Source organism: Phascolarctos cinereus, unplaced genomic scaffold (genome assembly GCF_003287225.1).
Source record: "Phascolarctos cinereus isolate Bilbo 61053 unplaced genomic scaffold, phaCin_HiC Scaffold_19;HRSCAF=502, whole genome shotgun sequence".
NCBI classification, from domain to species: Eukaryota; Metazoa; Chordata; class Mammalia; order Diprotodontia; family Phascolarctidae; genus Phascolarctos; species Phascolarctos cinereus.
Window position 1 is genome coordinate 3567 of NW_027555513.1, and position 26685 is coordinate 30251.

Here is a 26685-nt window from a genome sequence, read left to right on the forward strand (position 1 = left end):
CAGAAAGAAGAATCAAAGAAAGACTGTGCTTTAAGGCATTATCATGAGAAAAATAAATCAGAGGAAATCTCTTTAAATATTGGTTGGTGAGAAAATAATATTCAATTTCAAGAATCCTTATATGAATGTCATTTGTCAAGGTTACATAAATTTTACACAACCAGGTATAAGTATAATTGAGAAGTTATCAGATTAGGAAATATGATAGTCATGGGCCTAAAAAAAAATAAAACTCACTATCTAGCATTTTAAATTATCATTTGGTAAAAGGACCACCTTCATTTTAATAGATCACAAAAATCAATATGACACATTCAAAAACACTAAAGCAGGAAATTTCACTAAGATGAATATTTTACATTATATCTTTGACACAAAGGAAGAAAAAAATTCTAAATGACTAACCCTTGCCAAGTAGGCCTCCAAGCTGCTTTCTGAAGACATGGTACTTCTAGTAGAATATCCTAAATTTCCTCTGGAAATAAGACTTCTCCTGAGGAACATACTGGTACTAATATCTGCAACATGTGGTAGCTCCAGAACTGGACTTGTAGTAAAACTGGTGATTAAAATTTCATTCTTCTGTTTTTCTTTCTGGAGTTGATGACTCACCTCAGTTAGCCTCTCATTATTTCTGTGAACATTTCAAATCACATAAATGGTTAAATAAATATTTTTAAACTAATTTTTCTTAAATGGTTGTTTTTTTTTTATTAATGCTATCATAATTTTGATTTTTTTCCCTGAGTAGTTTCTTAATTCTGAAAACCATTAAAAATACTGGTTATAAAAGTTTTTGTATAATTGAGTTTCTTCTAGTACAATCCTTTCCCAATAAAAAGTATAAAGAAATTGAGCAAAGTAAAAGGTTGTCAGACTATCCTGGGAAAATTTAAAATAAAATAAATCAAACCACAGAAGATACTTGCAAATCTGGGGTTCCTTACTAAACTGATCTTTAAAGAAGCCATTAAGCACTTATATTCTATAAAATTATATTGGAAATTAGTAAAGTTGTTTTAAGGGTATCATATCTGGGTGATTATTCTAGGCAGTGCTTTTTCAGTCTTTCCACCTGGACCCAGGTAGCAGCCAAATGCTCAGGGATGAAGTCACTAGAGGGAAAAGGGGATCACTCAGTTGAGGCTAAACAAAAGTCCTGAGACTCTCAACTGTATAACCAGCCCATAATACCTACCCATCAATGTCTCCATTGTCATATATAGCAAGGAAGATTGCCCCATCTCTTTTTCTTAAACAGATAGTCTCTTTTGGCTATCCAAGACTCTAATTTAAACCCTTCTGTAACATTTCCTTTCTTTCTTTTCCCCTCCAATAGCTCCCTCAATGAGCTTTCACCTCTAAAGAAAACTGAAGACTTGGGATAGCAGTGAATTAAGGGGAATGGTTTGACTTGCTGAGGGTCACCAGGATGGCCCTGAGTCCTTCAGTCCTGGTTGGCACCATTAGGAGAAAATTATTTATAATGTGTTGTATATTGCTATGATCCTGTTATACATTTTCAGAAACACTTAAAACCTTTTAATACTGTCATTTGATGAAATGAGAATAATGTTATTCTAATTTTCAAAATATTTAACTTCATCCTGGAAGAATTAATCTGCAGCAGATAGTAAAAAGAAATAATATGGCATACAAGTAAGACACTTAAAAATAAATAATTTTCATAGCATCACAGATTGAGGACTGAAAGGGAAGCCACCTAATCAAACATCCTCATTTTGAAGAGGAGGAAACTGAAGTTCTGGTAAATTAAGTGACTTGCTCAAGGTCATACAGTAGTAAGCATCAGAGGCAAGATTTGAAGCCAGGTCCTCTGCTTCTACCCAGAGTACCATCTTTCCAATGTACCACACTGAATTCTTTTGTACCTAGTTAACATTTTTTAAAAAAAAATTCATTTACCAATATGTATAAAAGTATAATTTCTACAGTTAACCCCCATTTCCCAATGAAGTCATACAGCAGTCCATTAAGGATTTGTTAAATTCAAAATGGAAAACTTTAAAAGCAATCTGGTAAGTTTAAGTACTATTTTCTTAGTGTCCCTGTTTGGGCTTACCTGGCTAATTTGTCTGACAAGGATTTTCTGATTTTTAATTCTTCAGAATAAAGCTGTCTGTATCTCTGTAGCTCTGCCTCAGCAGACTCTTCACTTGAGTTTTTCATTTTGGAGATTTCAGTTTCCAGATCTCTAATTTGTTGTTCCATTTGGTTTCTTAGGGAAGCATTGTTATTTTCTCTTAATTGTTCTAAGTTCTCTTGGGATGCTGCTTGTATCTAAACCAAATGGAACACAAAGAATGAGAAATAAACAAAAGAAAATGTCCAACTCTATTCTGAAAATTATAGGATGTTTATTACCATATTCTGTTAGATTTCATTTTAATTTCGGTCAGTGATCCAGAAAGCAATTCTGAATTTTTAAAAATAGATTCCAACTTGGAAAGTACTCATTATCAACGTCAGCTGAATTAAATTTGAACTTAAAAACAACAACACCAAAACAACCCTATTTCTATTGGATGTTAGTTCACTACTTCTTATCCTTGCCTAATATTAGGATCATTACAAAAATAATAGGTATAATTCTAAAAAGCAATTTTTTACTACAGAATCTTCAAGAATGTTTTCTTACAATTTAAAGTATTGGTTGAATTAAAGAAAAAAACCTTGCCCTTCAATTTGTTCTAATTATGCCATTTTTTAAAAACTCAATTGATATGGATAGAGAACTGGCCCTGAAGTTAGGGGGACATGAGTTCAAATTCGACCACAGACACTTGACATTTACTAGCTTTGTGACTCTGGGCAAGTCACTCAACCCCAACTGCCTAGCAAACGAACAAGCAAACAAAAAAATCCAATCCCAAGGGTCCCCCCCCCCAAAAAAGCCACCTCAATTGATAGTATGCATAGTTACTTTCACTAATGATTTCAAATGCTGTAAGAAGCAGAAGGAGAAAATTTTTACACACACACACACATATATATATATATATATATATATATATATTCTGCAATTAGAATAGGGAAAAAATCCCAAACCTTCATTTACACAGGAATATTTTAAAAGCATAGTAGTGATAAAGTAACTTGTAAGAATAGGTTGACTTTTTAAGTTTTTCAACAATCACCTTCCTTGCTCTTTCTTCAGTCTCATGTTTGTATCGTGCTATTTGACTGCATTCTTGCTTAGTAATTTCCAAAGGATCCCTAAGATTAACTACTTCTTCTTCCAGCTTGGCACAATTCCTTTGTAAGCTTTTCATAGAAAATAACTCTTCTTGAAGACTCCAATTAGTTGATTCCAACTGTTTACATTTTGAAGATGCTGCTTTCAATTGCTGTGAAAGGTCTTCAATCTGTTTGTATAAAGTATCAGTTTAGGAAGTTGCACAAGTAAAATTAAGGTCTTTCCATTTAAATACTAATTTAAACCTAAAAAACTAATTTAGACCTAAATTATTTTTAATTCAGATGTAATTAAATGTATCATCACCTTATATTTATTATAGCTACAGAATGTATTTCCTAAAATGATTATTTAGGTACATTGACAAACCAAAACAAAAGTTAAGACTGAAAAGAGAAGCCGTGAAATGATATTATTAGCTCTCACAGTCTGTGTCATCCACATTTAGTACTTGATCTCACATTGTCTTCTGTGTTCTCTAATTTCTCCATGTGTCTTTTCTGTCCAGCTTTTAGTACAGTGAGTCACAGTAGACCAGCAAATTCTTCTTAAGTTGTGTTAGGCCTAAGTCAACAATAGATCTTAAAAGGAATTTGGAAAGAAATGAGATTCCTTTTTATTATCGTAATGAGAACACTGGTTCTATGATAGACTTTACTGAGAAAGCAAATAAATTTATGCTAATTTGAATGTCACATGGTGAAATGCTCACTTTCAGAGCCAGAGAAAATCATGTCTTTCTCATCTACAGAACTCTGGTGATAGTAGTCAGGGAATACACCACATTTACCAGAACTTCTATTGTGTAATGGCCCTCTTACTGCTCCCCAAGTGCATTAACAAAACAAGCCAATAAGCCTAGCAGGACTTCTACCTGTTTTCCTTCAGCCCCAGGAGTTAGATAACTGACTGATATACGTGATAAATAACAAAGTGTGACGTCACCGAGTTCCAAAGGGTTAAAACTCAATAAATGTTAAGAAGTTAATTCTTTTAGATAAATATTGATGAGAAAGGCAAGACAACAGACATCATTAATAATAGTAAGTTGTTTCTAAGGAGTCACTTGACATTATAGAAAAAAATAGTACTACTACTAGTTACATCTACTAGTTAGCATCATAGCATGTTATCTCTCTTGAACACTTATGATGTTTTTCAAAACCTCTTTATGACTTTCTCCCAAACTGTAGTGGCCTACGGTGTTAAGAGTTGGGGAAATGTCTCAATATCATTAAGTACTAGAAACTTTTAAACAAAAAAGTAGTATCTTCAAACGAATTAGTCAATTTATTATTCTTCCAGCAGGGGGGGAAATCTTTGCTTCCCTAAAATAGAAAAGCAATGTATAGGGTATAATGCATTAGCATAGTTTTCACCCACTTACTGCTGGAATGAAATGAACATCTTTTAAGTACCAGAGTCCTTCCCTCTGTGAAACCAAAAGTCCTGTTTTTACAGAGAATGTCCTTAACTTTTAACTCTGTGTTGTATTATGAAGTCCCTTAGCGGTGACCTCAAAGATATAAACAGGCAGTTTTTAGATGAAGAAACTAATCTATCTATAATCATATGAAAAAAAATGTTCTGAATCACTATGGATTAGAGAAATGCAAATTAAAACAACTCTTGAAGTACTACATCACATCTATCAGGTTGGCTAACATGACAAAACAGAAACATTATAAATGTTAGAGAAGTTGTGGGAAAATTGGAACACTAATGCGTTGTTGGTAGAGTTGTGAACTGATCCAACCATTCTGGAGAGCAATTTGGAACTATGCCTAAAGGGCTATAAAACTGTGCATACCCCTTGACAATCATAAAATGGAAAAAGAACCCACATGCGCAAAAATATTGAGAGCACCTCTTTTTGTGGTGGCCAAGAATTAGAAACTGAGGTAATGCCCATCAATTGGGAAATGGCTGAACAAGTTGTGGTATATGAATGTAATGGAATATTATTGTGCTAAAGAAATAATGAGCAGGCAGACTTCAGAAAAACCTGGAAAAACTTATATGAACTGATGCTGAGTGAAGTGAGCAGAACCAGGAAAATATTGCACACAGTAACAGACACATTGTGTGGTGACTAACTATCACAGACTTGGCTCTTCTCAGGAAATCTAAGACAACTCCAAAAGACTCATGATGGAAAATGCTATCCACATCCAGAGAAAGAACTATGGAGTCTGAATGCAAAGTGAAGCATTCTATTTGCTCTCTTTTGTTGTTGTTTTGTTTAGTTTCTTCTTTCTCCAGGTTCCTCTCATTGTTCCAAATTCTTTTTTACAACATGAGTAATGTGAAAATATGTTTAATATGAAAGCATATGTAGAGCCTATATAAAATTGCATGACATCTTGGGGAGGAGACAGAAGAGAGAGAAGCACAACGTTTAAAACTCAAAAGCTTGTGGAAGTGAATGTTGGAAACTAAAAATTAAATAAAATGTGAAAAAAAAATTAGCAGTGATCACCTTGCAATCAGACTATTGCTTTATTTGTTCTTGGTCCTTTTAAAATCTCTTAAAGAACAACTGCTTTTCAAATTATTTCTGCCTATTAGTCCTCCTTTTGGGGGGATATTTATTTTTTCATCTTTAGAATTACAGAAGCAGAATGTCAGAGGGAGCTTAGAGGTTCTAAGCGGCCCTGCAAATATTGACTCCTAAAAGGCTTTCCAGCATTTGGTTTTTCAAACCACCCATTTGCCTTTGAGATCACTCTAATTGCTACAAAGTTTTTCTTTACATCAAACCTAAATTTGTGTCTTTGCAACTTCTATTCACAAGCAAAACAAGTCTAATATTTCTCTTACCTAACAATGTTTTGAAATACTTGAGAAGTGCTTTTAACAGAATATATTTAGATATAGTCAATTTGATATGAATTGCGTAATGGGAGTAGAGGAAAAATTCCTAATATACAAATCTATATAGAAATTCACTGGAGCCCAGAATTTTCAAGGAGATATAAAGTCCCCAAGGTTGTCCACTGAGACCCTGAGAACAGCAAAAATTGTGTGACTAGGCCTTAGACAGAAAGTGTTGCCTTCCAAGCAAGGGGAAGATGTAAACCTTCCCATGGTACTGGTGTCCAATGCCTACCTACATATATGACCATTTCAAAAGGAATATAAAGATAAGACATTTTACATTTTCCAATATTAAGGATTACCTTATTTTTTAACCTATTAGTCTATCCTTTTCAGAAGGTGTTTGCATGCATCCCCCCTCGTAAACAACATCTCCTTTTTCATATTCTCTTAATTTCTTTTGTGTTGTTTTCAATAGTTTTTTAAATCTGTGAGAATGAACAGAATATTCAGGTCAAACTCTTTATAGATTAAATATCATGCACTTAACAAGTACTCTTTTTGACCCATTGCCTTAACTTATTTTCAGTTGTAGAGAAGAAAATAAGTCCAAAACAATTTCTTGAGGTCACTCAACTCAAATCAGACATTATTTTGTTAAAATAAAACCAAAGTAACGCTAGCCTCACTAATCATTTCATCTCTGTTTCAAAAGATGTATATTCATCACAGGCTCTGCATTAGTATCACTTCATTGTAGAATATTTCCCAAAAGATTTCTGGTTACACAGTAATATTTGTAGAAAGGGGGATACCTTCCAGTAATATAACCCCAAAGTTAAATGATGAGTAAATTTATTTTGAAAAGTTTTATGGTGCCTTTGTTATTTTAACTGTAGATCTGTGTAAATTAGCTGATCAAATATTCAAATGCCCTTAGCCCACAAAACAAAAATGATGAGTCTCTGACTGAATTTTCTTTGGAGCATTCTTAAGCACTTAGCACATTCTTATTTGCATACATTATTTGCGTCCTTCCATTACCTCTCTTATTGGAATGTAATCACCTTCAAAGCAGGGACTGTACATTATTCATTTCTATAGCTCTGGAGCCTAGCACAGTATTTCATATACAACTGATGTTTGTTAATACTTTTTGAATGAATGATAAAGGAATAAAGAAGTGAATAATGAAGGAAATAAATTAGGATAGAAAACATAGAGACCTATCTTATAGAAACATTTATATGCAGAAATAGTATACTTAACCAGAGACTGTCAAAGGATGTATAGTATAATTCTGGAAAACATACTTTAAGGTACAGGTGCTACACAGCATTTTACTATAACTTCAAAGATGCAGGTCAGAAGGTTTGATTTTCAGTAATCATTTCATGAATAAAATGAAAATGAAAAAACTCTTTGCTCACTTAGAATTATACATGCTGTGTTTATCCAAGTGTTAATGTATAAAATGAATTTGTTGTTAGAGTATAACAAAATAGTTAGGTCCTTGTTTATTTAATGTGTGGTTGAAACAGCCTGCAACAAAAAAGATCTTACCCACTGAGGTCTTCCTGCAATTCATGATTTCTCTTCATTTCTTGTTCTAGACAATTTTCCAGAAACTTCAGAAACTCAATGAGTTTCTTAAATTTTTCCTTTTCAGTATTAACCTTTGAAAACATTTTTATGAAGAGAAATGTTACAAGAACAGAACTGGCATTTTTAAACAGGATACTTTTCATTAATTCCAGATCCAACTCTACATATCAGTTTAAGCATAGTTTATGAAATCAGAACAAATATGGAAAAATTGATCTTATTTAAAAAAGACATAGCTTCCCTCTGATTTCCCTACAAAGTATTTCTTTTTTGAAATTTGGATCAATGAAAGTTATTTGATTTCAATATAGGTATTAGTTATACTAATAATGTGAATAATTTGAAATGCATAGGATTGCATAGAATGTAGGCTGTTTGCCAATACACATTGGAGGAGCACTGGCCTTCTTCTCCCTTTCTCTAGAGGCAGTGGAAATGGTCTCCTCATCCCCATTACCCTGTGTTGGCACATCTGGCCCATGTTCCAAGCATTCCTATGATGAAATATGTGTGTGTGTGTGTGTGTGTGTGTGTGTGTGTGTGTGTTGCACGCGTTCTTACTGTTAGGCTATAAAACTGTTCTCTAAATCTCTTTGTATTTGGCTAAGTGAGATGCAACCTATATAAATTCATATTTTGTTATTCTTGAGTGCTACCCCGACTGCTCTAGATTACGAGCCAGATAAATGATCTGTCCCTTTGTCAACTTCCTATCAAGGTTTTCAACCTCTCCCTTCTCCAGAGGTCTTCCATATCTTACAAAGGAAGAAAGAGCCCTCCTCATTTTGCTAAATTCTGCTGCCTCTTCTGGATTCACTCCTCTTTCTCCTCTTCGCTTCCAAACTTCTCCAATGAATGACTATCTCACAGCTGCCATTTCTTCATTTCATTCGTATGTTTACTTATGATTGTTTGCTTATTTATTTGTTTTGTATCTGTGATTTAATTGGTATAGGGAACAGACAGGCCCCGTGCCCAGTCTGCAATTTAGAATCTGCAGCTCTCAGAGCCTTAGGGAATGGCTTAGGTCACCAAGAGTTTACAAGGTTGCCTGGGACAACAAAGCCATCTATGTCAGAGTTGGGATTTGAACCCATGTTTTCCTGATTCTGAGGCTAGCTCTCTATGCAAATAACAGAGTGCTTTTCCTTTTTTCCATGGAATCTGGATTACTTCCATAGTAGTCTACTGAAACTGCATTGGCAATAGGCAGAAGTTCTATCTGTACCCAAAAACCTTTCTTAGTCTCTGACTTCACTGTAACATAGGATTCTGTTCCTCTTATCTAATTTGTCATTTATTATGCTTGTAAATTATTCCTTCACAGTGTTTCTCTTTCTTGTTTTATCTCATAGCTACTTCTACTTTTCAATGCTGTTTTGGGGATTAAATGAGATAATGTATGTAAAGAGCTTTCTAACCATAAAGTATGATAGAAATGATGTAGTCATTATTTTTACTTAGAAAAACATTTCATTCCTTATGTAAGGCTAGATAAAGGAAAATGTCAACCATCTAAAGGGTGAATACAATTATCCCAATTGAAGAGTACAAATGGTGGAGGTTATAGGTTTTGTTCTAAATCAGTTTAAATGACATGCACAGTGTTCAGGAAATATATAATATCGGTAAAAAATAAATGTTACACTGAAAACACTTTCCATTAATTAGTGACAAGTTACTGATTTTTTGCATACATACTTTACTTTTGGTCTGATCTGTTTCGTTGTGTAGTTTTTTCATATCTTCTAAATTATTTTGAAAAAGTGATGTAACCTGTAGTGAAGCTTCTGACATGGATTGGCTTGTTTGAATCAGCAAGTTCTTGTTGAAGCTTTTTTACTGTATCCTGATAGAAATATGTCCCAATTATTTCTATTCTGATTTCATGAATCAATATTAGGTCATATAAAATAAATATACTTTCATGACATTCAACTTAATTTCATGAATGTATTCATAATTATCATAGATTTAGAACTAGAAAAAGTCTTAGGGACTATTTAATTAAACCTCATTTTGCAGATGAGGAAACTAAGCCCCAAAGAGTTACTCAAGTTCATAAACTTAGTAATTAATAGAGAAAAGAGTTGAACTTAGTTCCTGAGACTACAACACTCTTGACTACAGCATTCCCCCTCCATTCAGCATGGGTCATGCTATCTTCTTACATGGTCAGTCTGTTTTCCCTACTCCTTCTTTTTGAAACTTATAATATCTCCAAAGCCACATAGGGGATTTTTTTTTATGTGCAACATGGATCATGGTGGAATGGTGGAGGAAGAATATATAGCTTCCTATACTTGATAGAAACATTAGGGTTTTTTCCCTTCCATTTTGCAGAAAAGTTAACTACCTTATTTCTTTGCACTGGCCCTTATAAGAATAAAGACATCTATAAGAAAAAGTTGCATTTTCCTTCCTCTCATATTTCCCCTGAAGAATGAACATGTGCCCTGATATGCTTGTCAGGCTTCATTAAAGGATGTGAAGTGACTGACTTAATTTGCTGAAAGCAAGAAAAAAAAAAGTGGGGTAGGGTGGGGTGGGGGAATTGCTAGCTACTATTCACATCTTCAGCTGTCTCTGCCAAGTCTTCAAAGCATTTTCTTTTTCTGTTAGGATAGGAATCATACTCCTGGTTGCAATCAATGACCAAAAAAAGGGGAAACTATAGAAAATTTTGTAGTTCTCTCACTTAACATATAGACAGCATGGTGCAAGGTCACAGCTAAAGGAAACCCATTTTATTTCATTTCATTCTCTAACCTAGGAAGAATATCTCCATACATATATACATGCACAAACATTCATGCATATGTACATATATACACATATACACACTTGTATATGTATTTACAGATATGCTATAAAACATCCAGTTCATTTTCACTAAAGAGCAAAGTAAATTATTGTATATATTACTAATAGCTAATGAAGCTAAAAAGCAAAAGAAATTAAAAATTTTCCATCTGATTAGATAAGAGTAAGTACGCTGTAAAAATAAATTCAACTAAAGTCTAGTAAAACTTTTTAAAGGAAACCTAAGCTAAAAGAAGCCAATATAAAATTGTAAAAAGGAAAAATTGGCATAATTAATTGAATTCCTACAAATAAACTAAAATATAGTATGAAATTACTAGATTTAAGCACATGATCATATACATGAAAAATAAAATTTGAAAACATTGTGTATACGAAATTGTTACACAGTACAATACTTTGTAGTCCTGCTACCTACTGCATATATGAAAAATAGATAGTGAGGATTGTTATCAGACTGTTAAAAGCTATCTGTCTTCAACAAATGAAAGGTAGTGATCCCAGAAACTGCAATTTTGGACATTAAGCAAGAGGTGTTAGTAAAACAGTGAAAAAATATTGAGATAAATTAAAAAAAATATGTAGTGAGAAAACAAAAACACCTTTCTTTAAAAAAAAATGGCCTCATTATCACATGCAAAAAAAAATGAATGCTTGATGCACAATCATAATCTTTTTGAACAGAATTGCCGTCCTGAATTTTAAAGGAGAGTAGTTGCTAGTCTTTGGAATTTCATTATAATATGATTCAGTGTTTGATATTTCTAAAATTTGTTCAAAGTAGTTTGAATTAAAATTAGTTAGTCAGATTGATAAACTGTTTAAATGACTATGAAAAGGATAACTATAATATCCCACAGTATCTCAATTCAGGTTTGAATTGTTATATTATCACTAGCATAGTTTTCATGATTTATCTGAAGTTTTAGCATTTCAAATAATTTATTCTATTGAACATTAAATGGAATATTATTAGAATTACAAATTTATCAGTATTTATTGAGAAGTGACTAACTCCATCTACCTTTATTAAACCAACTCTCTGCCTTTAAAATTTCATGGGCTACATAATCTTTTTAAGCAAAGTGAGTCATCTTATCTAAAAGATGGATAACAGGTTGATTTTTATCATGTTATTGCTTCCTCATTCTCCTTTCTTACATGTCAGAATTTTTACAATCAAAGTTAATAACATCATCTGCCTGCAAAATTCAAATTTCTAATTTACCTTGATCAAATTTCTTTGAATTTCATTTCAAAAAGTTAATGCTTATCAAATTATATTATTTGAAGACCTACCTCTCTTTCTGCTTTCTCATTTTCATATTTACACATTTGTTCTCTTAAGTGGTTACATTCACTGATTAACTCTTTATTTTATTTCTGCCTTCTACCAGAAGAACTTGCTTTTCCGTATCAGCACGAACTTTATTGAAGAGATCAATAAAATGTACCTGGGCATCATTCAATACCTTTTCTTTAAGAACTTCTTTGTTTTGGGCATCTTCAAGCTGTTGCCGAAGCAACATATTTTCACTCTGGATTTGGGCTAATCTTTCTTGGATACATTCTTCTTTGATGACATATGTGTTCAGTTTTTTCATTTTCATTTGATTTGTCTCTTCCAGTTCCTTTGCTTTATATTGGGCCTGGTTTAATTCTGTCTGTGTGCTTTCTGAAATTAGTGGCTTTTCTCTGACAGAATCATGTACATGGTGTAGTTCATTTTCTAAACTACTGGCTTTACTTTCAGCTTTAGAGAGCTCTTGAGAAAGGACACCATTCCTCTCTCTTAGACTAGACAAGTCATGACTTAGTTTGTCCTGTAAACAAAACCACTTATTGCGTTCTTGCTGAAAGCTATGTTCAAGGCCCAGTTTTGATATCTGACTTTGTTCATGATCACAAATAGCAGAAGTCAGACAGGAACGGTATGATTCAATTTCTGTCTCTAGTGTCTCTGTTTTGTTTTTCATTCTTGAATTTAGAGCTCAGGATTTCATTCTCAGTTGTCAGAACATTTACTTGTCCACTGTACTGGGATATTGTTTTTGTTAATGCTTCTTTATTCAGTTTTAATTCCTTTTGAAGCTCATCATTCTTTTCTTTCAAAACTTTATTTTCTTCTGTATATTTATTTTCTTTCTCCTAATTCTTAATTTTCACTCTGTCTAACTCTAGTTTAAACATGGCAGCTTCATCCTGTAGGGTTTGATTTTTATGGAGCAGATATTTTTCTTTTTCATTGCTATCAGGAACCTAAACATGATGAACAGGAAAAAAATTGCTACTCAAAATAAAATTATGCATTATTTTTCTTAGTAATAAAACTAAACCCAAGGGTCCAAAGAAGCATAATGTACTTCAAAGAAACATAAATTGAGTGGGTTTCACCTATTTCAAATTTCTGTCAGACTCAGTTTTCTGAAAGAACATATCTTAAAAGTGCTACATCAATCAGAAGATATGTACTTCAGCTATTCAGACCTCAAAACAGATAAGCATTTCACTATATGATACAGACTACATTTTACAAACCCTGTATTTTTAGACCCCTAAATCTGTCTGCCTTTCAGCATATTTTATTTCCTTTGCGATATCCATTTGATCCCACACTGTCTGTGCATGGTGTTATGATAAAAATAACAACACCTGATATCTACAGAGGCCTTTAAAGTACTTTGCAAAGTACTTTCAAGACATTATCTGACATAAGGCTTGCAAAACCTTTATGAGGGAAATACTCCTCATATTCTTGCCATTTTACAGATTAGGACTCAGGTTAGATGAAGTTATTAAATAACCTGTTCATTGTCACACCTAGCAAGTGTCAGAAGCAGTATCTGAATCCAGGTCTTTTCAGGCTCCAAATCTAGCATTCTTTTCCAATAGTTAATTCCCTCCTAGGTGTTGAAGAGGAGCAATTGTCCTACAATTAGAGTCATTGTCTTGATACAGCTATCTTAGCTGCAAACCAAGGAAGTGGTAACAGTCATAGAATTTCTTAATGTACATCTTGAGAACAATTTGTTCTCCAATACATCTGTGGCATTTTCAGAGCATGACTGATTTAGAACTTTTAGAGGTTATCTAGTCCAAACTTCTCATTTTAGGGATGGGAAAAGTGAGGCCCAGAGTAGAGTCAGTAGATGATAATCTAACCCTAAACTTGAAAGCTGAAAGGAATAATGAAAGCAGTATTGATGCCAAAGTATAAAAAGTTGATTTGGCATTCCCATCAGAGTAAAACTGGTCCAGGAGCATGTGTTCCCGTTGAGGGCTGGTGGAAACAGGTGTATCAAAAAGCTCAGGATCCTCATTCTATGAGATCCCTTCCCTAAAGACAGAAGAAAGGTATGAATAGGCAGCAATTGAGTTAAATGAAGCAGTCCAATGCCCAGGAACCAAAAGATTACTAAGGGCCAACAACCTGAATGATTTACTTCAAACCACAGCTGGAAAAAAGAAAGAAAGAAAGAAAGAAGAAGAAAGAAAGAAAGAAAGAAAGAAAGAAAGAAAGAAAGAAAGAAAGAAAGAAAAGAAAGAAGAAAGAAAGAAAGAAAGAAAGAAAGAAGAAAGAAAAAAGAAGAAAAAAGAAAGAAAGAAAGAAGAAAATAATCCTAAATTTGGCATATGATGAACTTTTGTTTTACTATCATGCTGGGCAATGATGAATGTGAATGAATGAATCCTTGTCATGTATAGAGCTTTCTTTTAGAAATCTAAGTGAAATTTATTCTTGTTGCACATACTTTTATTCCTTCTCTGCTTACTAGCTACCATAATGCTGTGGTAGCCACAAATGAACAAAATAATACAGGCTAGGTCTTATTACGTTTTAGCACAGAAGTATTTTTACCTCCTCAGTTTTGGAAGCTATGCTTCTCTTAATGCAATGCAAAATTACATCAGATTTTTGGTTGCCAAATAATAGCATTGGCTCAGTCAAGCTTAGAGCTCACTAAGTCTCCTACATCTTTTCAGACAAAATGCTATCCAATCGTATTTCCCCCAACTTATACTTGTGACACTATTTTTTGTACCTAATTATAAAACTTTACCTTAATTCTTACTGAATTACATCTTATTAGTGGGTTCAGTCCAGTGCTCTGCCCTAAGACTTTGCCTTCCTTCCATTTAGAAAGGCTTGGATAATTTGAATTGCATAAGTAAGAGCCAAAGATACTAGAGAATAATAAACTTTTCTGAAAGACTGAAGGATGTGTGGTAAAGTGCAATGTAAAGAACAGAGAAGGACTGAACCTGAAATTTCATTAGCCTAGAGATTTTTCAGGTAAGGAAACTCCCTCTAGCAAGGTAGAGAAGTTCTCTGGAACTTATTGTCTTAGAGAGGATGAAGACAGATCAGTGATGTCAAACAAATCCCCCCAGTACTGTTTTGTGGGTAGCTCTTGGGGAGTTTGAAATCTCTTGCCTACACTCAGGTGAAATGGCTTGCCCAGAGTCATAGCATCAAGATGGGTCAGTGGCAACACATGAACCCAGGTCTTCCCCGACTTAAGGCCAGATCTATCCACTGCACCATACTGATTCTCTACTATGAGACACTTCAAAAAGTACTAGCTCCATCTTACCTTTCCCATGCCCATTTAGCCTGTAATTTTACATTCAAATGCTAAAATAAGGGATTTTTTTCTTTACTTTTCTGCATATATTTATGAGTGATTGAGCCCTACTTACTTATGCTAGCTATAAATACCATAGCCCTTCTTTAGGATTAAAAAGATTTCACATGACTGACCTCCCCACTCCAAGGGAACCCATAAATATTCTTAAGTAAGACAAGATGGAAATAGTGACTTTTAAATTCCTATTTGCTTGTTTCAAATTATTTCTTACTCTTTTCAGTTCAAGGTCCAGTTTTGGAAGAGTGAATTCCAGTTGCTATTTTAGCTCTACTTCTTTACTATATTGTTCCTGTATTCTTCTGAACTGTTCTCTTAGTTTTTCAAATGCCATTTCTGCAGTTATTTGCTTTACATCCTCTTGCTTCAGTGTAAACCTAGATTAAAATTGCTTTTAAAAAAATCATAGTTCAATAGAAATGAGGAACATAATGACATTTAATTATGTTCATCTGAACCTCTAAAGGAAACGAACATTAATTTGAGGGGAACTGGATACACGTAGGAAACTCACTATCAGGAAACTCCCTCTACTGATGCAGATTGGTCCTTGCTTTGCAATTTTAGCCTTAGATAGTTCATGGGGTTATTGAGCATTTATATCACTTGTTTCAGGCTCACACAGTCAGGATGTGTCAGAAATGAGACACGAAGCCATTTCTCTACCCAGGCTATTCCAGGGCATTAAACTTCTATCAAAAATGTATCATACAGTTTTTTGGGTGCTTTGGCTTTCTGTATTCAATGGAGAGAAATTCCATCAGTTGGATATATATGTCCACCTGCTTCCCTCCTTCCCTGCCTGCCTTTTTGGCTTTATATTTTATTGAACTGTACCAAAGAGGATCTAAAGGAAATGACTTTTTCAAAATTCCTGAGTTTTGATACATCTGAATGACTCTGATAAAAAGTTTAGAGGCAGAGGCAGAGCCAAGATAGTGGAGTAATGGCTGGGATTAGACTGAGCGCTCCTCCAAATCCCTTCAAATCCCTTTGAAAAATGACTAAACGTATTCTACAGCAGCAGAATCCACAAAGAGATAAAGTGAAAAGAATTTCCAGCCCAAGACAACTTGTAAGGTGGGCAGGAAAGGTGTGTTGCACCAGGGTGAGAGAGCAGCACACTCCTGCACAGAATGCAGCAGCACAGACCATCCCCAGGCCCAGGAATTCAGGAGCATACCTTGGGGACTGACTAAATCATCAGCAGCAGCAGTTGCCTTTAGAGCTGTCAGCCCACAGAGGGTAAGAGGGTCCAAGAACTGTTCAGAAGGAGCATAGGGGTCTTTTGGCTAACACTGAGGCAGGCCTCTGTTGCTTTGCCCATACTGGATCTGGGTCACAGTCCTGGGTGGCATTCCCAGTGGGAGGAGGAGCAGTAGCATAGCCGAGCTTGTGGCCACAGTGGAGGAGGGACCCTCTTTCAATTCCAGGGTAGAAAAGAGTTGCTGTGGCTGCTCACAGATCCCAGCACAGACCAGGAGAGTAGTAAACATCTATCCTTAGATCACACTACGTGGAAGAAATGAAAACTTACAGATCCCTAGAAATATCTCTGAAACAGACGCACAAAACCCCTGAAGCTTAGGACAGTATGACCTCCACCCTGGAAGCCGAGCCCTACTTTAACAAAGTGTTAAAAGTCAAAACATGGGCTGTGAAAATGAGCAAACAATGGGAAAAAAAACTTGGACTATCCTTACTCACTCTGGGGACAAGGAATATCAAAACATATACCCAGAAGAAGACAACAAAGTCAAAACTCCTACATCCAAAGCCTCCAAGAAAGATATTAATTGGTCTCAGTCCATGGAAGAGCTCAAAAAGGATTTTAAAAATCAAATAAGAGAAGTAGATGGAAAATTGGAAAGAGAAATGAAAGTGATGTACAAAACTATTTATAGCAGCTCTTTTTTGGGGGGGGCAAAGAAACAGAATTTGAGAGGATATCCATCAATTGAGGCATGGCTGAACAAATTGTGGAATGTGATTATGATAGAACACTATTGTGCTATAAGAAATGATGAGCAGGATGCTTTCAAAAAACCTGGAAAGACTTTAACGTACTGATGCAAAGTAAAATATGTTGTGTACAAAATAACAGCAATATTGTGAACGAAAAACAGAGGTGAAAGACTTAGCTATTTTCAGTAACACAATCATCGAAGACAGTTTTGAAGGACTTAGGGTAAAAAATGCCATCCATCCCCAGAGAAAGAACTTATGGCATCTCAATACAGATTGAAGCATACTTTTTCCCCCTTCATTTTCAGTTTTATTTTGTTTTGTTTTCTTTCACAACATGACTATTATGGATATGTTTTACACGACTACTCATAGATAAGCTATATCAAACTGCTTGCCTTCTCAATGAGGGAGGGTTAGGGAAGGAGGAAGGGAGAATTTAGAACTCAAAATTCTAAAAATGCTGTCAAAAATTATTTTTACATGTAACTGAGGAAAAACAAACATAAAATACTAAAATGTTTAGAGGAAATGTAGATAAAATTCCTGACTAAAATAAGGTGTAGGAATGATTTCTACACTTCCCTCATCCATTTTCGCATTCTAATGATTATTCAGAGTTGACTTTTACTATTTTTGAAAAAAAAAATTCCAATTGTGGAAGTTTTGAAAATTCACTAAAACGCATCTCTCATAGATGTCCAGAATAAAAGGATTAAGTAGGGCTCATTATATTATTATTTTAAAGATGTGTCATTTTTGCCTTCCTAACCCCAAATTCTCTCACACAATGTTCAACATAAGAGAAATGCTTTCAAGTCTTTATTGAAACTCATGAGTTAGATACCTGAGTCTACAGATTTCTCTCCCGTTCTGCTTTTTGATGCTCTAACAAGGATTTCATTTCTTTTGTTTCTGATAATTCTTCTAGTCCAGTGATCTTGTTTTCTAAACTCTTAACTTTTCCAGCGAGTAGTGTATAGTGTCCTTTTTAAGTTCTTGATTGCCAAAATCTAAGAACCGCATCCTGAATTTTCAAAAGGCTAATAGGATCTGTACAGAGAAAAAACACAAGTAAATAAATACGGGTATTTTAAAATCTGCAGTACAATAGCAGTTACTTAGAATCAGATTCCACATATAAATCCTAAGATACCAAATATTTTCTCAAAAGATTTACATTGAATTTGAAAATATCCTATTTCTCTGTGGGCATGTGGACAATTAAAAGAATCTCTAAGTTACATATAACTTTATAAAAAAAATTTGAAGCCTCAGAATTCTTCAAAATATAAGAAAATATATGTGAAAAGTAAACATTCTGATGTGTGCTCTGGGGAGACAAATAAGATAAAATGGATTATACATTTAATATTATATATTGCAAATATACTGAATTATTTTAGAAGTATCATAAGTACATTTTACCTAAATAGTTATATGTAAACACTGCTTCTCCCTTAGGGACTTATGATATAAATCTGTATGTAATTCATACAGCAACATCCATCCTCATTTTTTCACTGGCCAGACTTTTGGTAACTTTAACCAAAATATAACTGAGACAGAAGAAAGTGAAAAAAATCTTCCAAGCATTAAGGAAAATAGCAACCATAAACCCAGGCACTTTATTCTGCAGAGAGATACAGAGCCAAATTTAGACCTAATCCAGAATTAGAAATGTGTGTTACATCAAGTTACAGATTCAAGAGATTTGGTGGTCAGGTTTCCCTTGATAACTTTCAATTCTTCATACATCTCGGTTTAGCAGAATCGAAGCAACAAGGAGACAACAGGGTTGCTAGAGGTAGACACACTTATCGTGGTGGGTGGTGAAGCTGACAGTAAGGGAAGTCATAAGTTCAAAGATTCAAAGCAAAAGAAGAAATTGAGGCACAGGGAAGTTAAAGACTTGTAGATTCACTAGGGCAGGAGTGTATAAGGCAGAATCTGAACCTAGGTATTCATGGCTTTACGTCCAGTACATAGCCTATATGCCAGCTGACAAAAGAATTATAAAAACTAGGCAGAACAGTTGTGAGATTGTTGACATTTTTGACCATTTAGTGAAATAATTTAATATTTTGGATATTCTTTCCACGAAAGATCATGCCTGTTATCTTCATGCATTTAGTCATGTCAGTCTCTTTAATGGTTCTATTGTCAATCAAGCAAATAAAATTCATGCACCTTGTCCTAGCATTCAATATTAATAACTCACATGTAGTTAATATAGCACATATAGGCTCACAACAATCCTTTGAAGCAAAGTATTTTATAGATGAAGAAACTGAAGCTGCAATTTAAGGGATTTCTATAGACACCAAGCTAAGCCCTCTACAAGGTTTGTAACACCCTACCTGTTATATTTACTTCTTACTTCTATATCCTCCAGGAAAACTCCATTTTCAGTCATTTTCCTGCTCCTTGCTACAGTTCTCTTCTTCAAATGCTCACTTCATCACCTTATACTCACTCCCATGATTACACCTACAGATTTTCTACCCATCCTTTAAAACTCACTTCCAATGGTACTTCACAAAGAGGTTATTTGATTCTGGATAGTTAATGTTCTTTCCCACTTTGAATCTCACATAGCAATATGATGTACTCCTCAAGTATATATGTATTTAGTATTAGAGTTATCTAGGTAGGCTATGTCCCCTACTAGATTGCACACTCAATGAGGACAAGACTGTGTCTTATCTAAACTTTGTGGATAAGCACACTGTAGGTACATTAATATTTCTTTTGAATTGAAACAAATAGAAGGTCATCGTCAGTGGCTGAAAAATTCACCCTGAAGCCACCATAATCCCTTTCACCTTAGCAAGGCCTGCTAGAGATTAGGCTCCAATGTCAGAGAGTCCAAGAATCCAAAGTCAAATCTACTTAGTATGAGATAACAGAATAACTTCAGTGGTATCTTCTTGTATATACTTGCATCTTTGTTTTCTGTTTAACACTGGTATTCTGTTAGGAAATTAAGAATATTCTTACCTTTACAATTTACCCTATGTTGGTCAATCACCAACAAAACATTCTTACAGTTGAAGGGAGGTAAATCATAATCCTCTGTAGCTGTGTCAGATGACTTAGTGAGATCAACAGCATCTGCATCCATCTGTACTTTGTCCTATAAAATATGTAACAGCATTGTAAAACAATAAAAACTAAAAAATAATAACAATGGCTAACATTTGTGCAAGACTTTTAAGGTTTTCACAACAATTTGTATACATCATATCACGGCATCTTCACAACCATTTTGTGAGATAAGCACTACTCATAATTATTTTAGAAATGAAGAAACAAGTTAAAAGAGGTTAGGTGACTTGTGCAGGATCATACAGCTAGCCAGGAGCCCAAGGATGGACTCCAACTCAGGTCTTGACTCTATCAACTATGGCACTTCATTACCTAGAAGCTGAATTATTTAGGAACCTTATGAAAATCATCATAGTCACAATATCTCTTACAGAATAGACTTCATTTTATTAGGGGGAAATGAGGGAAAATCCAGCAACATAATTCATTTTGTACTTCACAATGGACATGTTTCACTAGGAGACTATATCTAAAAGTATTCATTTTCAGATTAAAGACTCCTATATTTATAATGCAAAAAACAAGTCCTATGTGTCCCCTGAAACATGCAGTATTTTCTAAACCAATTCACATTTCTAGCATTTTTACAGTACCTTATACTTTTCATTCAATGTTTTTGAAGGCCTAAAAGACAATAATTCTTTTTTAGTGTGAATATAAACAGAAAAATACAAATAAAGTTTGTCATCACTGTAACTCTGTTTGATTTAATATATGATTATTTGAAAATCACATGCTTTTCATGTTACAAGCTAATACATAAGATATAGAATGTTAGTATTTAATTTTGTAGCTAATTATAATATATGCTTATCTTTGCCTCTTAAAAGTTTTTAAAACAAACAAAAACATAGTAACATCAGAATTCTTCCCATAACTAAGAGGTGTGAGGGATTATATTCAAAATAAATGTCAGTCAAAAATTCTTAGTTTGTGGTATAATGACAATGATTAATTTTTCAATTGTTTATATGACAAACTCTATGTTATTCAGATTCCACAATAACAAGAATTTGTGAAGTATACTATAATAATGGCATGAAAGGCACTTTTACTGAAGTAAAATGTCAGCTACATATAAAAAGTCAGACAACCTAGACTCTCAAGAAACACCACTTGATGGAATGAATCTGATTCCAGATTGTTAGAGCTAATTGAACTTACCATGAATGGAAATATATGATAATAATACTCCCATTAAATATTCTGACAAACTTACCCCTTTAAAAGATGGTGCACAGTTGCTGAACTTTCCTTGGAAGGAGAAATTCCCATTATTGGAATTTCTTCCCCAGGGATTTCATTTTCTTTATCTTTACCATGCTGATTGTTCTCCATAGGAAACAGCTCATTAACTTTACCAGTTGTTCTATTTTTAATTATATTATCATCATCTTTTTCCTCTAATGTTTCAATTTGATTGGGTTGATGCGTTTTCTTTTCCTCTTCAATCTAAAAGGAAAAATTAGTACTTAATATAATTGACAGTTTATTTAAAAAAATGTTCTTACTTAGGAAAAGTTCTAGACCTGTGAATTAACTACTCCAAGGAACTCTTATAAGAGAAAACATGAATGTACAGATAAGCCAAGAGACCCTGGTCATGTGATTTAATCTTCCTCATCCTAAACTTTCCTTATGCCTAAGATAATGGGGTTTAACAGGGTCACTGCCATTTCCCCTTCCAAAAAATAAAATTCAATGATTAAATGAACTGTACCAATTTGATAGCATCTAAATCCAGTCACTGTTCAAGTATATCAGAAGTCAGTGTTTTGCCATTATTTTTCCATCTTTTGCTGACATTTTACATTATCTCTATGTGCTAAAATGATAACTGTCTATAGCAAATGAAAATATTTTAAAAACAACTGAATTCAAGAAGAGGAGCATTGAACTTGTTGTTAGAAGACCTAGGTTTATGTCCAACTCTTTTATGTATTACTTGTGGGATAATTGAAAAACATTGTATTAATGACTTATTGAAAATTAGTACTAATTAAATTAGCAAAAATGTGTTTCATTTTGAAATGCAAAAAAAAAAAGTTTAATACTTTTATTAAAGTCAGTAAAGATGAACACAGCAGATCACAGTAACAGTATTAGCCCAATCAGGTGGATCTGTGAGAAATTTCTCAATGTTTGCCTCTATTTTCAATATTTTAAGCCACAACATCTTACAATTGGCTAAGAAAATAAAAAATGTCCATAGAAAGCAAAATTATTTGAAGTGCAAAATATTACAGCGACTTGCATAAAACAGAACCTGAGTTCACTACATTTCTTTTATGCCTGTGCCCTAATTATCTTTAGGCTTTTTTTTTTGCCACATAGTCTAATATTCCTATTTGCATGTTTGCTTTAGAAAGTTTGTTGTTTACATGCAATAGATTTTGGAATCTGATGGAGTAATTTAGATGACCAAAATAAGGACTATAAAAGGGCTGTCTGAATATTTTCCTTAATTCAACTTTAAATGCATCTTTCACAAGTAGCAAGCGTTTAAACACAGCATTTTTATCATGTGAAGTCAATTACACAGGAGGATTGATGAAGGAAAATAGGTAGAATGTAGAGTGGCAGGAGGTAAAACTACCTTTTTCTGTAGTTGTCCTTCTTTTCCCTCAAAAGCTGGGTGGTCTACTTCCACTATTCTTAACTCATTTTAAAATCTTTGCATATCTTGATTCAATTCTTTATCCAGGTGCATTTTTTTATTTTTTATCACTATATGGGGACGCGTTTCCAAGGGCTTAGCTCGTTTGGAGAGTTATTTGCACTGTGATCAATTTTCTGGAATAAGTTTTCTTTTAGTTTTATTTCCTCATTGAACTTTGTTCAGTGGTGAGTTTAGGCTTCCTTTCTTGGATGATTGATTTCATACCATCAGAGGGAGTATGCCAGATATCAAAATGACTCACTAGACTACTTTTTTGTAGCAAAGTCCTGAATCTCGTTCCAAATTTTTGGTATTTCTCTTCAGATTACCTGCCAGCTGCATATCAAATGCTCTATCTTCCTTCATTTCACTTATAGCTATTTGTGAGTTGCATATTTTTATAATTTCTGCATCATAAGCAACATATTCTTCATTTAAAAGTACATTCAATTTCTGACTTATTATCTTTCTTAAGGTATAGGTTGCTATTTTCTGAGCACAGATTGGAAGATGACTGAAAAAACATTTTCTTGGAAAGTGAGCTTAAAATTCTTTAAAACAGCATCTTCCAGAGAGTATTCCCTTTGTTCAGGAAATGACTGAACTCCTACAATGAGTGGACCTCTATATTTCTCCTTTTCCTCAGTATCACTTGAGTTATTTGTCAGATTAAGGGATGCTTCTATAACTGTTCAGTTTCTTCTTCAACGCCATCTACTTGTTCCTTATCTTGTAGTTTCTCTGTAGGCTGATCAGCATTTTTTTCCTTTTCATAAATTTCCCCAAATATCTGCTTTAACTCAATTGTAACAATTTTAAAATTCCTCTCGACTTCCATTTTCTCATCTTCAACCCACACTTTTTCGTATCTTTCTTTCCAAGTTGATTCTACATCTAAATGCAGATTATCACTATTACATTCCTTATTGGATTCTAGTCCTTCAGATTTTCTTTCCAGATAAAAAAGTGGAAAATGAAATGGTTTAACTTGTTTCCCAGGTGCTGCTTGTTCTGGTATGTTGACTGTTTCTGAAGTAATTTTATCCTTGGGTAATGAAATATGGAAAAAGACAAAATAAATAAAAAACAAACAATAGTAAAAATCATTCTTTTAAACTTAGTGTCTTACCTAGCCCCAAATCATTGTGTTTCAAAGGAATGTTAAAAATTAATTAAACTGGGGGGGGAGAGCCAAGACAGTGGAGTAAATGTAGTAACTTCCTTGAGCACTCACCCAAAACCCTCCAAATACCTGTAAAAAATGCAATGGCTCTAAACAAATTATAGAGCAGCAGAACAAACAAAAGACAGAGTGAAACAAATCTCCAGCCCAAGACAACCTGGATGGTTGATTAGAAAGCTCTATTTCACCTTTAATTAGAAAGATCTTTGTGTAGGGCTAGGGGAGAAACATAGTTCACCTTGGGCATGCAGGAAAAGACCCAGTTAACCTGGAACAGGGCTCAGGGCACTGAATCATGGGCAGCTGTCGCAGTTTCCTGGCTCCTTGACCCACAAACTCCAAAGACAACTTAGAAAGACACTAGGAAAAGTCTTTGACCTCATGAGAGAGAAACTAGGTCTCAGCCCCAGTCGAGGTTGCAGCCCTGGGGTAGCAGTTGTTTATGGAGCTTCTAGCCCACAGAATGAGGGGGAATCCAGTGGCTGATCACAGGAGATTGCAGGGATTTCTCTTCTGGTGCAGAGGTAGGATTCTCTTTCTTTGCCCATTCTTAGATCTGGGTCACAGTTCTGGATGGTGACCCCGGGCAAGGAGGAGGGCTGGCATGGTGAAGCTTGTAGTAATCATGCAGAGGGAATACTCCTCACAGTTCCAAGGTAAAAAGGGTGCTTGTGGTGACTCATAAATTAGATCACAGGCCAGGAAAGGAGTAAACACCTCGCCCTCGGTCATACCACCTTAGAAGAACTGAAAATTTACATGTCCCTAGAAGTATCTCTGAAAATAGCTGCACAAAAAGCTCGAAGTTTGGGACAGTATATTCTCCACACTGGATGCAGACCCCCTACCTTAACAAAGAGTTTCAAACTCAAGCAATTGGCTGGGATCATGAGCAAACTGTGCAAAAAATGTCAGATCATAGAATCTTTTTTTGGTGGCAAAGAATCAAAACATACAACCAGAAGAAGACAACAAAGTCAAAGTTCCTACTCCATAGCCACCAAGAAAAATAGGAATCAGTCCCAGGCCATGGAAGAGCTCAAAAGGATTCTGAAAAGCAAGTAAGACAAGTAGAGGAAAAACTGGGAAGAGAAATAAAAGTGATGTAAGAAAATAATGAAAAACTAGTCAACACTTGCTAAGTAGACCCAAAAAATACTGAAAAAATAACACTTAAAAAAAAATAGACAAACCAAATGGCAAAAGAGGTCCAAAAGCCAATGAGGGAAGAATGCCTTCAAAAGCAGAATTGGCAAATGGAAACAGAAGTCTAAAGCTCACTGAAGAAAATACTTCCTTAAAAATTAGAATGGAGCAACTGGAAACTACTGACTTTATGAGAAATCAAGACATTGTAAAACAAAACCTAAATATATATAATAGAAGAAAAGAGAAATATATCATTGACAAAACGACTTTCCTGGAAAATAGATCCAGGAGAGGTAATTTAAAAATTCTTAGACTATGAAAGCCACAATCAAAAAAAAGCCTAGACATCATCTTTCAAGAAATTATCAAGGAAAACTGACCTGATATTCTAGAATCAGAGGGTAAATAGAAATTGAAAGACTCCACCGATCATGTCCTGAAAGAGATCCTGAAAGGTAAACTCCTAGGAATAGCGTAGCCAAATTCCAGAGTTCCCAGTCAAGGAGAAAATATTGCAAGCAGCCAGAAAGAAACAATTCAAGTATTGTGGAAACACAATCAGAATAGCACAAAATTTAGCAGCTTCTACATAAAGGACTGCAGGGCATGGAATAGGATTTTCCAGAGGGCAAATGAGTTAGGATTGCAACAACAAGAATCCCTACTCAGCAAAATGGAGTACAATCTTTCAGAGGAAATTAGATATTCAGTGAAATAGAGGACTTTCAAGCATTCTTGATGAAAAGACCAGAGCTGAATAGAAAATTTGAATTTCAAATACAAGTCTCAAGAGAAGCATGAAGAGATCAACAGGAAAGATAAATCATAAGGGACTTATTAAGGTTGAACTGTTTGCATTCCTACATGGAAAGATGATATTCGTAACTCATGAGACTTTGTCAGTCTTAGGGTAGTTGGAGGGTGAAAAATATATGTATACAGCTTGACAGACAGAAGGCACAGGGTGAGTTGAAGATGAATGGGTCATATCTGGAGGATAAAATTAAGGGGTGAGAGAGGATTATATTGGGAGAAGGAGAAAGGAAGGTAGAATGGGTAAATTATCTCACATAAAACAGACAAGAAATGGCTTCTACAGCAGAGAGGAAACGGGGGAAGATGAGAAAGAATGAGTGAATCTTATTCTCATTGGATTTGGCATAAGGAGAGAACAACATACACACTCAATTCAGTATGGAAAGTCATCTTATTCTACAGGAAAATAGAGGGGAAGAGGATAAGAGAGTTGGGATGATAGAGGGGAGGGCAGACTGGGGGAAGGGGTAATCAGAAGCAAACTTCTCTGAGAAAGCACAGGGTCAAAAGAGAGAATAGAATAAGTGGGAAGTGAGATAGGATGAAAGTAAATATAGTTAATTTTTCCACAGCATGACTACTATAAAAGTGTTTTGCATGACTACACAAGTATAACCTGTATCGAGTTGCTTGTCTTTCAAGGGAGGATGGAGAAAATTTGGAACCCTAAGTTTTAAAAACAATGTTAAAAAATTGT

The 26685-nt window shown here is 34.5% G+C and overlaps 1 pseudogene across 1 annotated transcript; it reads right to left on the minus strand.

The window, feature by feature from the left end:
• Positions 1–23951, minus strand: LOC110203851 (ankyrin repeat domain-containing protein 26-like; annotated as a pseudogene). Its single transcript, XR_013485593.1, has 14 exons — positions 22778–23951; positions 21401–21633; positions 20775–20805; positions 20074–20209; positions 17931–18126; positions 17873–17884; positions 15302–15485; positions 11762–12721; positions 9341–9488; positions 7598–7710; positions 6397–6522; positions 3118–3386; positions 2084–2301; positions 1–634 (listed from the first exon to the last, which is right to left on the minus strand). The product of XR_013485593.1 is annotated as an ankyrin repeat domain-containing protein 26-like (transcript).
• Between the last annotated feature and the right edge of the window lie 2734 nt (positions 23952–26685).